At 42.9% G+C, this 18,072-nt stretch overlaps 1 long non-coding RNA gene across 1 annotated transcript; it reads left to right on the forward strand.

The window, feature by feature from the left end:
* The first annotated feature begins 242 nt into the window (after nucleotides 1-242).
* LOC311121912 lies at nucleotides 243-1,395 on the forward strand. The gene is made up of 3 exons (XR_014612363.1): nucleotides 243-790; nucleotides 924-1,104; nucleotides 1,315-1,395. It is a non-coding gene; the product is annotated as an uncharacterized lncRNA (long non-coding RNA).
* The last annotated feature ends 16,677 nt before the right edge of the window (nucleotides 1,396-18,072 follow it).

An 18,072-nucleotide genomic window follows, 5' to 3' on the forward strand; every position in this document is an offset into this window, starting at 1 on the left:
TTTTATATATATATATGTCATTTATATAATGATCAATATATAACCATATAATATATATAGCATTTACTATATAGACACACACACACACACACACACCTAAAGTGAAGAAGGTGAGATTGGCTGTTACACCAGCTAAGGTGAAGAAGGTGAGATTGTCTGTTACACCAGCTAAGGTGAAGAAGGTGAGATTGGCTGGAACACCAGCTAAGGTGAAGAAGGTGAGATTGGCTGTTACACCAGCTAAGGTGGAGAAGGTGAGATTGGCTGTTACACCAGCTAAGTTGAAGAAGGTGAGATTGGCTGTTACACCAGCTAAGGTGGAGAAGGTGCGATTGGCTGTTACACCAGCTAAGGTGGTGAAGGTGAGATTGTCTGTTACACCAGCTAAGGTGAAGAAGGTGAGATTGGCTGGAACACCAGGAAAGGTGAAGAAGGTGAGATTGGCTGTTACACCAGCTAAGGTGGAGAAGGTGAGATTGTCTGTTACACCAGCTAAGGTGGAGAAGGTGAGATTGGCTGTTACACCAGCTAAGGTGAAGAAGGTGCGATTGACTGGAACACCAGCTAAGGTGAAGAAGGTGAGATTGGCTGTTACACCAGCTAAGGTGAAGAAGGTGTCATTGTCTGGAAGACCAACAAAGTCCCCTGTCCCCGAGGTGAAGAGGACACCTCCAGTCTATGGGTCTGGTCCCCTTGCCAGGGCCAGATATTACCTGGATTGCCATCAATACCTCCATGCTTTGTTTATGAGGTCACACGTGAAGAAGTACAAAGAGGTCATCATCAAGAGGTAAGGTAGTAGAAGTATGTGATAAGAGTGATTGTTTTTTAGACTTGAGATTATAATTCAGTTGATATGCCATACCATACCATATATCTACAATGTAGGATCATAGGTTTGTGTGATTTCTATGTACTTTCAGAGAAAGGAGTTAGTGCAGGAAAAAGATGGTCCCTTGTCCCAACCGGTGGAGACAGAGGTCTTTCAGACCTTTTCCTGGAGTGAGACTCTGGCGTGGGCAGAGGAGAAGGCACCTTTGATGACCACCTGTTAGAGGGCAACCCTTCCCCAGGCCAGAAACCTCAAAGTAGACGTCATCAAAGGTAGAGAAATCACCACAATGTGAGGATTAACCCAATATCATGTTCACACTAGATGTCCAATATCAATCATTTCACAATTGACATGTTGTATATAGTTGTACCGTTTCTACAAGTCAATTAGTAAAGTAAGTACAACTCTGACATGTAAGCCTTGTCCGAGACAAAAGACAAAACTAAGAGAAGAAACCTTCTAATGTCTCCTCTTTTCAGAGACGACTTTCAACGTAAGAAGCAGGACCTCCTTGACAGAGGGACATGGATGGTGCTGTCAATGGCCTTGTTCACCAGCAGGAAAAATAAAATGAAGTTTGTGCCAACATGCCTGGAGATGGAGCTGTGGAGGGGAGGATGCCGTGAGAAGATATTCTTCACTCTGAACTCCATGGCCATCTGCCTATATTCCGATGCCACTAGAGGACATGTTAACAGGTTGAGGGTCAGCAATGATACCCAGATCATGAAGTGGAAGAAACAGGCTGAGGTAAGTGTGAGTCTTAAACATATGTAAACACAATTTGATTCAGCCTATTTCATAATTCTATTATTTCATTGAATTTCTCTTGGCAGTTGTGGCTCCCAGGTCTACAGCCAATCAAGGACTAGCTACCCATCCCCCACTGCTGCTCTCACCCCCCACCCCCCACCCCATCCCCTGACATGCTGGACTCTCAGGTTCTGTTCAATAAAGTGCAGCACAGCACAGTACAGTACAACTTTATTAATCCATGTTACAGGGAACAAAGGGAATGTGTCTTTCTGAAGGGGTTGGTCACATATCTGCCAGTTCAGATCAAATCCCACGTTTTGTTGTCTGGCTCAGGACTCAAACCAGTGACCTTTCAGTTACTGGACTAATTCTCTAACTTCCACCTCCTAACACTTCTAGCATGGGCTTCTTAGGCAAAGTTCCTTTTACACTATCCCATGTGTGTAGAAAACATGAGTCTGTCTCATGATCTGGTAATGAGGTAGTCCTGCCTTCAACTTCAAAATCAGTGTCACCCTCAGGTCAAGAGGGTATTACCTCTTGGTCTAATGGTCAAGACACTGGTTTTTCCCATGGGACACCTGGGTACAGATCCCGCCCATGAAATGTGCACACCTCTCCCAAGGCACCATTCCACTGCTTACACCAATGTAGTGTTTTTTTGCAAACAGCAACAGTGTAATGCCCCTTTCGTCTCAAACCCGGGTCTCCCTGCCCATAGGCAAACAAATATATTGTAGTGAATTCAGGGGGTAGCCCCAAACGGGTTTTGAACCTGGGTCCATCAACTGTCAAGCCAACACCTTAAGCGTGTTAGGTTCTAAATGAACCTAGTAAAACTCAGGGACGTTTAGTAAAGCTCAAACCAAGTTTATTCACCCATTGGATCATACAGCTGCATAAGACAAAGAACATATTCACACAAGCACTGGTATTTAACCCTTTCTCCTATGCTGAGCCCCTCCTTACACATCTGAACAGCCAATACACCTCTGTTGCTATCCAGAAGATTAGTGATATATGTTCTTCCTCACTTCATCTAACCTGACCTCTGCCCAAATTGCTCACTCCTCCCCAACTCACGGCTGTCATGTTGACTTGTACCAGACTGTGTCTCTTCTCCTCCAATAGGATCCCTGATGACTAACAATAACATATCCTGACAGAATGGAAACGTTATACATTCCCCTCTCTCCCTCAGTGACATTAATAAGTATATTTCATGTTTAGAAGTCAGAAACCAACAAGCGCTACGCCAAGAGGTCCGAACCTCTCGATGATGTGGCTAGGTGTTGGATTAAGGTCGCTACATTACCCCCTTCCTTGGGGAGAGCATGCCCCCACACTTCTTTATAGCAAGTCTCTCGCGTGTACACGCCTCTTTGATGGCCTCACAGGCACTATCTGTTATGTGAATTATTTAACAAACTATTTTAGTGTCTCTGTGCGTCTCCCAAAAGGTTGTAAGTCTTTTGGGATTTAAGTAACGGCCAGAGTCCCGGTCTGCATAGTCAGAGATATTTATTCATTGAGAATTCTGCCATCACAATTTCAGAGTCCATCTTTTATACTCATACGTCATACAAAAAGAAATCCCTTCCCTCTGTAGGCGGGCTGTAGTTTTCCACTCTAAAACTGCTCTACTGACCTTCAGTTCACACACACACACACACACATATACACACATGCATACACACATACATACACACACACACACACATATCCTACTCCCTGCTTTACTCAGTTATTGCCGTTCTCACAATATTCTGCACCATGTTTTCATAACAGTTTCTCCCCTCCCTAAATTGGGAGGCCTCTTTATCTTAGTTTCTCAGTTGTCTTTGTTGTCTGGCCTAACTCTTACTCACATTGCTAAATAGTGGCTCAATGCCATAGCCTTTACTGGTCCTACACTCACACATTTCTAACACATTAGACACAGTTTCAGGGTGTAATAATTAGTCATTAATCTATCACTATCCCACTTCTGACACCAATGTAACAAATTAAGGGATAGCTCCAACCGGGACTCGAACCCGGGTCCAGCGACTATCAAGCCAACACCTTATCCATTACACCAAGAGATCAGAAGGTGGTAATTGGTAGGTGTTGGGTTCAGCTTGCTACAGTATATAGTTATATAGGGCAATGTGTGATCTGGGAGCGGCAGCACTACCACTAGTGCTCCTGACACAGCCTAACACAATCTTTACCTTCTGAACCTTAAAAACTGACCTAAAATCAGATACATTGAGACAAACCACCATGTGAGCAGCAAGTGTAGGGTTAATGGAGTGAAGTGGGGGATGGGTAGGACCACCAGTATCAACTATATGTCTATGAATGCATTACTATTAATGCAGTACTAAAACGGATGGATGCTCTTCATCAACACCATCTCACCTGGGAAACTAGATATCAGCAATCTATCAACAAGACTAATGAAATGGAGCAAATGAAGACATTAGAACTGCTAAAGGTCAGATATTATATTCTGACACCAATTTCCTACTGGTAGATTTTGTACATGATCTGTCAATCCTGAGAGCAACGCTCTCTCTCCTCCTCTTCCCTCATCTCTCTTTGCTGGGGTGAAGTTTCCCCTAGATACAGATCTAGGATCAGCTTCCCCTCCCCCAAACCTAACAAGGATCATTAGTGGGGGGAATTTAAACCTGATCCAAAGCCAGTGTCTATTTTGGAAACTTGTCCCCTTCCCCCACAACTCTACATGTGGATGCGGCTTCCTCCATCTCACCATGTTCACAAAGAAAACGGCAGTGTATTTCAGCTGTAAGTATTTTGAAGTTACTAGCTATATTATTTGAATTGAATTGACCTAGCTTCATTATTATTCAACAATAACTGGGCCAATGTAGCCGTAGCAGCAGTGGTGGTTCTAGAACATTCCCAGTGGGAGGGGCCAGGCTGGGGCCAGTTGTACTGTTAGAGGGGCCAGTTACATCACACATTATTGTTGTCATGTCGTTTTCTTCACTGCATTGCAGACATCAATAGACAAATGACCATGTTTATAATCATTCAACTATTTATTATTTGCATTTACATTTTTTACATTTGCATTACATATTCACTATCAGTTACATCAACTGTATTCTACGGTTTTTGTGGTTTCTTGCAAAAATATCCGCAAATTCATCTGGATTCAAGGCCTTTGCCCTCCTTGACTCAATACTTTATACACCTAAATTGCTTAATCTCTCATCTGACATTGTGGACCTAAGATAAGTTTTCACCAGCTTTAGAGCAGAAAAACTCTGTTCACAAGAAGCGGTACTAACAGGGATTGAAACAGCTATTTTGCACAGTTTAAAGAGCTGAAAGAAAACGTCATCATAAGGCTGAATGAATAATACTATCTCTACTACACTGGAGGGTCTCTGCATGCCACTCTGGATTTTCCTTTGTCAAATTCTTCTGAACTGATGTAGTTCATGCCCCAAGTCCTCAATATTTGATTCATACATTCTAGCAAATGGAAACAGGGACTTCTCTTTGAGAAATGCATCACTTTTGGGGTTTAGAGTTTGGACGCCATTCATTATGTCACAGTTTTTGCTAGAGAATCGTCTGTTGAGCTCATTGAGCATCTGATCTAAAACAAGGTAGAAAAAGGTTGTACGACAACTGTCTTTAATCTATTTCTGGATCTGACCTCTGACCTTCTGTACTGAGTAGACAGTCTCCATTAAATTGTGAGCTTTTTTGGTGGTTTTGCAGGGGGCTGTATTGCAGTATCACATTGCTCAGCTGTGTTCAACACTTCATTCCATAGGTCATCAAAAAATGACTCATCCCTGTAGTCATTCAGAGTTTGAACTAAGGCTTCAACTAAATCAACAGCCTTTGACAGGTCAAGTGATGAAGACTGTAGCATCTCTGATAGAAATGTTGCTTCTCCAAAAACGTTATGGAGTGGAACAAGGAACACAATGAATTGTAAATCTATCTGTGCAAGCAGACCTCGCGCCTCAACAGATCTGTCACCGTTGTGTTCTTGGACTATGTCTTGCAGGACTCGCTTAACGGCAGGCAATCTCTCCATAATAGTATGTAGAGCCATATATCGACATGCCCAGCGAGTGTCACTTAGTCTCTGAAGCTCTCTAGGTGCACCTGGGTACATCTCTCTTTGTACGCTAAGCCATTTTTGATGCACATGTATGACCCAGATGTGAAGACATACAGTCTTTCTAGTAAGGAGAAGATCTGTCCTACCTCAGGGACAGCTTTGACTGTATCCACTAAAACTAAGTTTAGACAGTGTGCACTGCAGTGGAGGTAAAAGGCTTTGCTTGTTCTTTAATGCGTTGCCTGGACGCCTGAATGCTGCCACTCATAACTGAAGCACCGTCATATGCTTGACCTACTAGGTTGGTTTTTGTATTCAAGACCATGACATTCTAATATGTGTATGATTTAGTCAGTAAGCCCTGCTGCATCTAGTGGATCAGCCGATTCAAAGTGGAGACAGCTCTCATGGACAGCTCCACTGAAATAGTACCTGAGTACTGGAGATATCTGATCCTTTTGTTTTAAACGTCTTTTGTTTTCCGTCTGCCATTATGCTGAAGACCTCACTGTCTTCCACTTATTCTATCATCTCTGTTGGAACCATGTCTGCCAAACAACTCAGAACCTCATTCTGAATCCCTTTGCTTGTGTATTTTGCATTATGAATGGAAGTCAACCTTTTTTCCACAGTTGTGTCATGCTTAGCTATTGTTTCTAGGATTGCCATGAAGTTCCCTTTATTATCAGACTCTGCAGACTCATCGTGTCCTCTTTGTGCAATGTTTTGTGTGGCTGTAAGTAGTAGTACTTCTCCTATTGTTTTAATATAGTCCCAATTTTCTTGAACCTGTTTGTTGTGTTCCTTGTTTAGGGCATTTACCAGTGTTGCATTACTTTTTACAGCTTTCTGATTGACTCTCCATGTAATCATTGCATGTTTGTGCCACTCAGCCCTTTGTCGTATCGAGTGAGTGGTGGTAATTATTGCTGATGAACAAAAGGAGTTTGCTCATACTGAACGTTGATCATAAGGTTTATTCAGACCACAAGCTTCAGCATGAGTAACAGACTCGCGAGGTCTGGAGAGCAGTGTCCTCCAATTCTAATGGCTGCTCTGCCCTATCTTCTTCGTGTACCCCTATTTATAAACAATGCAACAAGATGGGCTCCATCTTCTGGCCAATCACCAGTCTACAACACACTTCTTGTCTATTGTATGTGACATTACACTAAACATTGCCTTTTGATACTAACATAACCAACATTCCATTTCTTCATGAAAAACATTTAACAAAGACATAATCTTAATACACTACATATTTCCCCCCTTCGAGACGAATTAAACGTCTCGAAAACAAACAGAATAGGATTATGACTAGTAACAATTTATCTTATTGAGTATCTTCAACATTAAACCAAAAACATTCTTCTCTAGAGTGTAAATACCTTTCTATGAAATAACTGTTTATGAAGTGTGAATACATTACTATGAAATATGAACAAATCTTTATGGAGTGTAAGAGCGAAAAACTGTCCGGCAACCTTCCATCCATCAATCAAGACAGTAAAATTCTCTCACGGTCCCTCTGCCCCAGGCAACCACCTCGGTACTCCAGATAACCTCATAAACCCATGTAAATGCATTTGAAAGTATGATGCAATTAAATACACATGTAAGGCCCTGCAAACAAAATCCTATCCATAAACATCCACTCTAAAGGCTGGTGAACCCATTGGACCCAAAAGTGGAACTCTCCCTGCCTAAATTCCTGTCCCTAAACATTCACGAAATAAACAAAAACATCTAAGTTCCTCACATGTATTCAATAACATCAAACATCATTCTACAAAAATTAATACCTAAAAATATGACACAATTATGTATTACACATGTCTATATTTCATTGCAAACAATGGAATGTAGTCCACTACACTTCATCTCCCTGTAGTCTCCTCTTCCAATGGACTGTTGATGATGGAATCGGCCACACCCTCCTTGTTTCATCTCCTCCCGTCATATTGTTTCATATTGTCCCTTCATATTGTCGTTGTTTGAGTATTTCAATCTCCACATATTCCCCCAAATGCTTCTGGAAGAAAAAGAAACGACCAAACAGTATCTTTTGCAAAACAAACACTTTCAAATTAAACATCAATATCAACTAAGAATATAACAATGATATATAAATGATGCATGAATCACATAAACCTATTCCCCCCTTTGATTCATAAATCATATCAACATCACCCTAACATTGAAAAAAAATTGAAAAATGATCAAATAATCAAAAATTATATTTATCCATTCAGTTCCACTGGTCCATCTTTATCCATATCAGGAACAATCAACACCGGCATCTGAGTGTTGTCTCCAGGCATCACTCTCCAACCTATCTCAATATCATAACTTTCTCAAAGGTAAGTAACAAATTCACAGTGCTATCAAAGCTGCCATTAAAATGTAACCCATCACTGCCCCTACTGGCCTAACTGATCTTGCAACCAAGTCTTCCAAATGCATCCCTTATTTCCTTCAATGCATCTATAACCCCAGTGATATTATCTTAACTATCTGGACTCAAAGTATAACTAATATTTATCAATATGATCTTCCCAAATGTTACACCATACCATGAATAAAGTCCCCCCTTCTCCCTTAGACTTATCCTTCAATGATAGGCTTGAAGCCTATGACATGTCCCTTTTCATCCTATTTTGAACTCTAGTTTCAGATTGATCTGTGTTCGGTGCTACCCCTCTTTTAATAGTAAAAGCCTCATATGGAAGCTTCAACGTTGACATTAACAACATCCTATCCATCCATAGGGTAAGAATATATATGCTTTATCACCCTAAAACCCTCTAAATATCTCTAAAATTCCCCATAGTAACATTGTCAGGCAAAACTAATCCTTTAACCATCAAAGTCCTGCTGTTCCTACTAACTGGTCCATAAAAATTACATTATATTTGTCATCTCTAACCTTATGTTCATGCTTATCCAAAGTCATCATATAATCATCACAATCTGATATTCCCATAAACATACCCTTTACCTCATATGTTTTATTAGAACAAAAACAACTTTTAGCCCTCAATGTTTCACCTGAATACTTCAGGGTTCCGTTGTTACCTGATTTTCCTTTCCCATTTAACAATTCCCATAGGGTAATTCATTTAACCAAGAACACTTAAACCTAGGCTTAAACCACTGTTCTGACAACGACATTATTTTATCTGTCAATGACTGTTGCTGATACCACAGTCATGACAAAGCATAAGACTGACCCATACCTGATAGAGGCCGCGCGACCGTCTAACATGTTTGGTGCTGGAATTCTCAACAGACATGGACCCTCAAGATTCCTCACTGATCTTACAGAATGAGTTAATCTATCTCTAATTTCCACAACAGAAGAACGAGCGGTACTGATCAGATACCTCTCCTTGTCTGTCATTAAAATCAAAGACCTCATCCTGTATCTCCATGATGAATCTATATTCTCTCTACTATTATCTGTTCTCCTATTTTAACCCTATTCGTACTATCCTTGACAGCACTCTCCATCCGTAACATAACCCATGAGTCTAAAATTCCCCATTATCCTCTGTGTATTATCTACTGTTGGAGTGACTACTGTAATCTACTCTTACTGAACTCCTTCGGTGACTGCGGAAGCTTCAACAGATTTCAAATCTTCCATTATAGGCATCCCTTTACGAATTACATAGCCTTTTAACAAATAATTCTTAACCGGAACAACTTCTAATGCTTGCACTAGATAAGTACACATATATTCTCCCTGACCTTTCTCTGTAACATTACGCAAAATAATACCTCCTTTGACTAGGTGCAACCGCTTCTACTCCTGTTCCTGATAACAATACTTATTCTCCATAATTATCTCTCCATATGGAAGAAACGTCCCCATCCTAACCCTAATAAGTATTCTTTCCCCTAAAATTGGTGCTGTATTGGTTCCCTTATAATCAAATGCGATATATTTATGGCTTTAATAACTATCAATGTTGAAAGAGTTAAATTGCTTCTCACTGTTGTTTTAATAGACTGAAGTGTTAATGTCCTTAGTTACTCCTAGTTTCTCCCCAAAGAAAAATTGTCTCTGCTTGTACTTCCATCTATCACCACTAGTGTCACTTTTTCCCCAAATCTCAGTCCTTTCTCTAATCCCCGACTTTCAAACTTTTGATTACACAAAATACCCCTATAATTACCTTGATCTTCCTACTCTACAGTGTCATTCAGCATTGTTCTCTCTCTTACTACTAACTTTGAAACTTAGCTTACTGTCTCAGAGTTCCTTCAACCCTAGTTCTCCTAAAATCTCTTACCACCAAATTTTTAGAATATGTGATTGGGACAGTTCCCCACCTGCTTCTGACTCATTACACACAGACTTGGCAAACGACTAAACACCTTTTAGCCTAGCCTGAAACCTCTTAGTGTAAGAATGTAACCCCGAATAAACAGTCACCCCTTTTAACTTTTCAGACAGATTGTCTAATAGACAGTCGTCTAGTGTACATCTTATTGTACAATTCACTTTAAACAATACATCTCTTCCCAACACTGCAATAACAGTATCTTCTAATATTAGTACCTTAAGAGTAATTAACTGTTTTACTACCTCAAATCCCTATCCTAATTAGTTATCAATTAGTGAGATGTTTAACCTCTTTAGGCTGAATCCAGATAAGTTGTTCCACTATTCACCATCACTTCTAATGGTCGGTTGTTTTTACTTCAATTGTTAGCTATTTTCTCTTCTTCTCTAATCGATGCTCTCAGCTGATACCCCCCTTAGTCTCTTCTAGGCACTAACAGGTGATCTTCACTTGCTCCTTTATCTTCCTCTGTTGTTTTCTCCCGACTTGTTGCATTAACAGGTAAAGTACCCAATCTGTCCACAATTATAACAGTCTTCTGAAAGTTGCTGGAAGTGTAGCTGAAATCTTCCTCCTCCTATTTCTTCTCGTCCTCTTCCTCTCCAATCCTGTGTCTGTCCAGAGATTGGCTGTGGATATGAATCAACTGATGCCGCCCTTGGTGGCTGATACAATTGCATTTGATATTGTTCAGTTGAAGCTGTAACAGTAATTGTTGATTTGGTTCACTCTGATTCTTCATAACCAAAACTTATCTTCTCCACCCGTTGTATGATTGAGTTTTCAGAGTTTCTTCGTCCTGTTCTTTCTTCTTCTCCAATTCTTGGGATCCTTTTCTCAGCAGTTTCTCCTCTTCTGTATTTTCAGCTGTGTTACTTCTAAACTATTTGCTTTATCCAGGCATGATAAGCATCGGTCTATATCTCCTTCTATTTCTTCTTTGCTAGTCATTGTAGGATAAAATCCTCTTGAACATAAAGCACCTTTAATCTCCAAATCTTCATCGCTTTCTTCATCTTCAACTTCCATCAGAGATCAAATCTCGTGTATCCTTCTTCTTTTTTCCTCTTGCCAACTTCCTTCTGATCACAGAGTCATATCCACCCATGCATGACCTCTTCATCATCACTCTCATCTTCATCATCCTCATCTTCTTTATGTTCCATCCTCCTTACCTCCCTCTTCTCTTCCAGACATCTCATTTCCTTCCTTCTGGAGTTCTGGATTCATCTTCATCGTCGTTTCTTCTTGTCCTCTATCTATTATTCGTCTTCATCTCTGATGTAACAATCCCCCTGCTGGATGATCACTGAAAGCTGAGGATAAACATCCCTAAGCTGTACTTTTTGCTGAATCCGTATGTGAGAAAGGTGTACTAACATCTGCCATTAGTTTCTCCTAACACTACTTTAGTTAAAGAATTCCTATTTTTTCCCCTATATCAACCCTTTTATATTCCTTAATTAAAAATAAAAACCCAATTAAAACCTCAATTAAAAATTATGAATAATTTAAAACCAATTTTTTATTCCTATATCACCAATTTATCAATTAGTGTTGGCTATCTTACCACAACCCATCAAATGCCAGTAAGTCAGTCAACTTCAAAGCAATCCCAAAAACAAAGCCTCTAACCCTTCAATACTCCAATTCCCATAACCCCTTGCTCTATCAGCATCAAATTATCTTAAATTTACAGAATAATGTCAATCCTTGATTCCCACCCCAACTGTAATTAACCCAAGTGATGCACATAGCCTCCAAAATGCAATTTTTAATGAATCATTTGCCAAGCCTATGTAAAATTGTCATAACATCACATACTTTGCTAGGATGATTTTGTTCACTAGCCTGATCTGATCCTCTCGTCTGACTCTGCCTCGTCACACCTTGTCACGTGACGCACGTCAGTCACACGTTAGCCCCCCTCTCTCTCCTTTGCTCCGTTCTAATGATGAGACGGGAGACAGGAATCAGTTCAACCATTTATCTGGAACGTGATCATCTCAACACATACAAACACCCATGATGCTCTGCGGCACAACCCCAATATACAACAAATACATACATCATATAACAAGGGAAGAAAACGGTACAGACAAGCATTTAAAGTTTATACACTTAACCAAGTTATCCACATTCAATATTCCCCACTCACATTTGCTACAAAACTGAACCCAGGAATAAATAGATCGCTCACAACATTTTAATTTAATTTTAATCCGTCATTTAATTCAATGCATTATACTTCGCCAACATATATTTAATGTATAAATTCAATAGGTCACAAAACAAGTTTCATTTAACCAACCACCGTTTAAACTAGAATATTCATGTTAAAATTTCTCCTCTGTCTGTCTATTTCACCCCTGCAGTCCCCAGATGGGACCTATGACCTTTACCCATAATGCAGTATTCTGTAGTTTTACTATACCCTCGTGTTGTAGTTTAGTGCCGTAAAACAAAACGTGTCCTAATCTCGTGCCATAAACTCCCCCTTTCTGTAGTGTAGTGTCGCAAAATTAAACGCATGCGCATACATTCAATGATACGATAGCATTACGCTACAGCTTCACTATTTTATACCTTATACTCACACAATTACACATAACAGAGCTCACATTTGCGTAGAACTTTCAGTTCCCCCCACATACAAACAAGTTTAAGAGGCTTGAATCCATCGCAGTGGACCTCTAAGGTTGAGGTTATCATGTAGCACGCAACACAATTAGCATTTAGCAATTAGCATTTAGCATTAGGTACACTGTGACACAACACACATTTAGCATTAGCCTTTAGCTAACTGCGGCCTACAACATGTAACAAACCCGCATTGCGTCTTTAATTGAGTACTGTTTCGTTTGTCCTAAATTTTTTCTGCCGTGAGAATGGCTATTTAAATGAGCGATCCCCCCCAATGCAAATATCCCGTCGGACAGAAGCTGAGCAAGCCATCCCCAATAAATTTTCAACCAAACCCCAGTCCCAGACTCACCTGAAACTCATAATGCGTTGCCAGGATTTTGGCCCACCCTGTGGTCGCCCCGTGTGTCACGAGGGCTTATCTAAACCTGCAATGCTCTAAAATTGTATACATATCTTGGCCCCGACTGTTCTTGACTTACTATTCAAGCAACACATCTCTATAAACAATCCATAAACTGTAACCACTTTTGCGCTATTTTTAAAATGTGTATATGATTAGCCAGACCCCAGTCATCAGCAAAAACACCACCTGAGGCACGGTCATAATGGTACATTCCTCCAGTGTACACAAGCAGTAACAAAACTAACAACTTAGCTGTGTTTAGTCGGGTCATGACTCCAGACCGAAGTTAGCTTGAGTTAGCTTGGCGACTCCAAATGCAGCAAAGAAGGATTGCAGAACCACTCCTGGCAAGCTCGCCATTTGTCGTATCGAGTGAGTGGTGGTGTCACGGCCGTCTTCAAAGGGAGTAGACCAAAGCGCAGCGTTTGACGTGAACATGACTTTATTAAGTAAAGTGCAACACGAAAAACAACAAACAACGACGGCTAGTGAAGTCCAACAGATACAATGACTAAACAGGAACAAAAACCCACAAAACCAAGGTGAAACCACACAGTATAAATATGGCTCCCAATCAGAGATAACGAGCCGACAGCTCACACTCGTTACCTCCGATTGGGAGTCATATGACTAATCAACATCAAAACCAACCATAGAAATGAAACAACTAGATCCCACATAGAACTACACCCAAATGAAAATGACAACCCTGGCTCACTACTAAGAGTCCCGGAGCCAGAACGTCACAGTACCCCCCCCTAAAGGCGCGGACTGCGACCGCGCCACACAACCCCACAATAGGGGAGGGCTGGGTGGGTGTTGCTCCCCGGAGGCGGTTCCTGCTCCGGGCTTGACCACCACCCCACTATAGTTACTACCCGCTTTCTTAACCTCCTCCCAATGACCACCCTCCACTTAAACCCACCTGGATTAAGGGGCAGCACCGGACTAAGAGGCAGCACCAGGATAAGGGGCAGCACCGGACTAAGGGGCAGCACCGGACTAAGGGGCAGCACCTGACTAGATGGCGGATCCTGGCTGGCTGGCTCTGGCGGATCCTGGCGGGACGGCTCTGGCGGATCCTGGCGGGACGGCTCTGGCGGATCCTGGCTGGACGGCTCTGGCGGATCCTGGCTGGACGGCTCTGGCGGATCCTGGCTGGACGGCTCTGGCGGATCCTGGCTGGACGGCTCTGGCGGATCCTGGCTGGACGGCTCTGGCGGATCCTGGCTGGACGGCTCTGGCGGATCCTGGCTGGACAGCTCTGGCGGATCCTGGCTGGACGGCTCTGGCGGATCCTGGCTGGACGGCTCATGGCTGGCTGACGGATCTGGCTGCTCATGGCTGGCTGACGGATCTGGCTGCCCATGGCTGGCTGACGGATCTGGCTGCCCATGGCTGGCTGACGGATCTGGCTGCTCATGGCTGGCGGAAGGCTCTGGCTGATCCCGTCTGGCGGAAGGCTCTGGCTGATCCTGTCTGGCGGAAGGCTCTGGTTGATCCTGTCTGGCGGAAGGCTCTGGCTGATCCTGTCTGGCGGAAGGCTCTGGCTGACTGAGACGCACCGTAGGCCTGATGCGTGGTGCCGGAACTGGAGGTACCGGGCTGAGGACACGCATCTCAGGGCTAGTGCGGGGAGCAGGAACAGGCCGAGTCGGGCTGGCAACGCGCACCACAGGCTCCATGCGAGGAACAGGAACAGACAGGACCGCACTGAGGACACACACCCCTGGCCCTACACGGGGATCAGGAACGGGCCGGACCGGACTGGTAACACACCCCAGTACCCTTGGCCGTGCCTCCACACCTTCCTTCCCCTTCGTGACCAGTGGCCCCCTTAACCTGGCGGCCCTATCTGCCAACCTCCTGCACTCCTCCAACCCGTACTCCTGCTGCCCCGACGTCGTGAGCCCCCCCCTAAAAATTTTCTGGGGGTCTCTCCTCCCCGTGGACCAGGCCTCTAATGTCCTTTCCCAACCTTCGCTCTTCTGTCTCCACCACTCGTCATCCAACTCCTGGAAACGCTGCTTGGTCTCGTTGTGGTGGGTTTTTCTGTCACGGCCGTCTTCAAAGGGAGTAGACCAAAGCGCAGCGTTTGACGTGAACATGACTTTATTAAGTAAAGTGCAACACGAAAAACAACAAACAACGACGGCTAGTGAAGTCCAACAGATACAATGACTAAACAGGAACAAAAACCCACAAAACCAAGGTGAAACCACACAGTATAAATATGGCTCCCAATCAGAGATAACGAGCCGACAGCTCACACTCGTTACCTCCGATTGGGAGTCATATGACTAATCAACATCAAAACCAACCATAGAAATGAAACAACTAGATCCCACATAGAACTACACCCAAATGAAAATGACAACCCTGGCTCACTACTAAGAGTCCCGGAGCCAGAACGTCACAGGTGGTAATTATTGCTGATGAACAAAAGGAGTCTGCTCATACTGAACGTTGATCATAAGGTTTATTCAGACCACAAGCTTCAGCATGAGTAACAGACTCGCGAGGTCTGGAGAGCAGTGTCCTCCAATTCTAATGGCTGCTCTGCCCTATCTTCTTCGTGTACCCCTATTTATAAACAATGCAACAATATGGGCTCCCTCTTCTGGCCAATCACCAGTCTACAACACACTTCCTGTCTATTGTATGTGACATTACACTAAACATTGCCTTTTGATACTAACATAACCAACATTCCATTTCTTCATGAAAAACATTTAACAAAGACATAATCTTAATACACTACACCTTGTATGAATTGCAAATTCCACCGTCTTTTTAAGTTGCCTTCTTCCAGTTGTTAAAACCCAATTTTGAATCAAATCCAGTCTCTGAGACAGGCGTAACAAAACACAGAGTCTGATTTGTTTGAATATTGAAGCCAGGGGTGGATGTGGTACCAGGCCTCCTTGAAGCTCCTCCTCCTGTCCCCCATCAGAGTTCTTGGGTCCATGTTCATCACTGGCTGCACTGGTGGCTCCTCCCGGGATTGGCTGATATCACTCTCAGTCTCTCCAATGGTATTCCTGCTGTCTCTCTCTGCTCTCTCTTGCTCTCTCCACACCTGAACCCTGTGGCTCTGTCGGACTTTCTGCCTTGTCTTTTCTTTGGAAGAAACATGTAGTCCTTTTTTCTCTTCATGTTGGTGACAACTATAGAGCAAAAGCAATGGGGACCAAGCTTATTCATTCATTTACTGAAAATAACCGACTCGCTAGGTAGCTAGCTTTCATGTCTAACCTTTTAACGTTACAATGCATTTACTGAGTGTGGTATAAGTAAAAGCACTCAGCAACATGCGTTTTTGATCAAATATTGTATCCTTTTTCATATTGCCATATATTTTCGATGCCTGACTGTTAGAATTAGCTACAATACTAAACCAAAAACAATGCAAACGACTACATAGCCCAGGATTCAAGCAAGGAAGTGGATCAAAAGCACAAGAAGTTGGAAGATGCCATCTCTAAACTCGAGGAGAAATGAGATACTTACAGAAATTTCCAAAAGTGCTTGAATTTGAGATTTCAAGGTTTCCCGGAGGCCGTGGAGGGACGAGACGCCATCTCCTTTCTACAGGAATGGAGTCCCAAAAATCTGGATCTACCCCCTTCCGCGCACCCACTGGAAATGGAGATGGTCCATCGCACCCTACGGAGGCGGCTGCCTGGCCAGGTTGCATGCAGGGCATTTGTCATTACATTTCTACGGTACCAGGACACTGTCCACATCCTCTCTGCTGCCCGAGCAAAGGGAGAGCTCAAGTACGGAGATGCCAGAATCATGATCTTTCCGGATCTTTCTCCCATACTACACAAGAGGAGGATGGCTTTCTCCCCACTGAAGAGGCTTCTGCGGCAGGCTGGCTCGGCATACGGCCTGCTGCTAGCCGACGACTTTGTGGACGTAAACCAAGAATGGTGAGCGCACATTTGACTCTGTGAAGACGGCTGAAACATACATGAGGAAAGAACTCCCTGACTTGTTCCCCGTCTACTACATCAGGAGGAACTGTCTTTTGAACTTGGATACAGTGGATAGTGAACTGTTAGAACATGAGGATACAACCAAATGACTCATAGGATCGGCTGGCTGGCTGGCTAGATGGCTAGCGCCATAATGACAGGCCAGGTAAAGTTGTATCATAGCTAATGTTGCCTGCGCTATTTAGCCAGGTCGCTAAGTTTACCAGGGTGTTACTATAGCTACAGCCACACTATGCCAGGTAGTTACATTTTCTTTCTGGATACTTTTATTTTACCCATAGAGGTCCAGTGGGGTTTGGTTAAATAGTGATGTGGCTTTTGACTGGGTTTCAAGCCTAACTACAGTGGGGAGAACAAGTATTTGATACACTGCCAATTTTGCAGGTTTTCCTACTTACAAAGCATGTAGAGGTCTGTAATTTTTATCGTAGGTACACTTCAACTGTGAGATACGGAATCTAAAACAAAAATCCAGAAAATCACATTGTATGATTTTTAAGTAATTCATTTGCATTTTATTGCATGACATAAGTATTTGATACATCAGAAAAACAGAACTTAATATTTGGTACAGAAACCTTTGTTTGCAATTACAGAGATCATACGTTTCCTGTAGGTCTTGACCAGGTTTGCACACACTGCAGCAGGGGATTTTGGCCCACTCCTCCATACAGACCTTCTCCAGATCCTTCAGGTTTCGGGGTTGTCGCTGGGCAATACAGACTTTCAGCTCCCTCCAAAGATTTTCTATTGGGTTCAGGTCTTGAGACTGGCTAGGCCACTCCAGGACCTTGAGATGCTTCTTACGGAGCCACTCCTTAGTTGCCCTGGCTGTGTGTTTCGGGTCGTTGTCATGCTGGAAGACCTATCCACGACCCATCTTCAATGCTCTTACTGAGGGAAGGAGGTTGTTGGCCAAGATCTCGCGATACATGGCCCCATCCATCCTCCCCTCAATACGGTGCAGTCGTCCTGTCCCCTTTGCAGAA

The sequence above is a fragment of the Coregonus lavaretus genome (assembly GCF_964263955.1).
Source record: "Coregonus lavaretus genome assembly, contig: HAP1_SCAFFOLD_2560, whole genome shotgun sequence".
NCBI classification, from domain to species: domain Eukaryota; kingdom Metazoa; phylum Chordata; class Actinopteri; order Salmoniformes; family Salmonidae; genus Coregonus; species Coregonus lavaretus.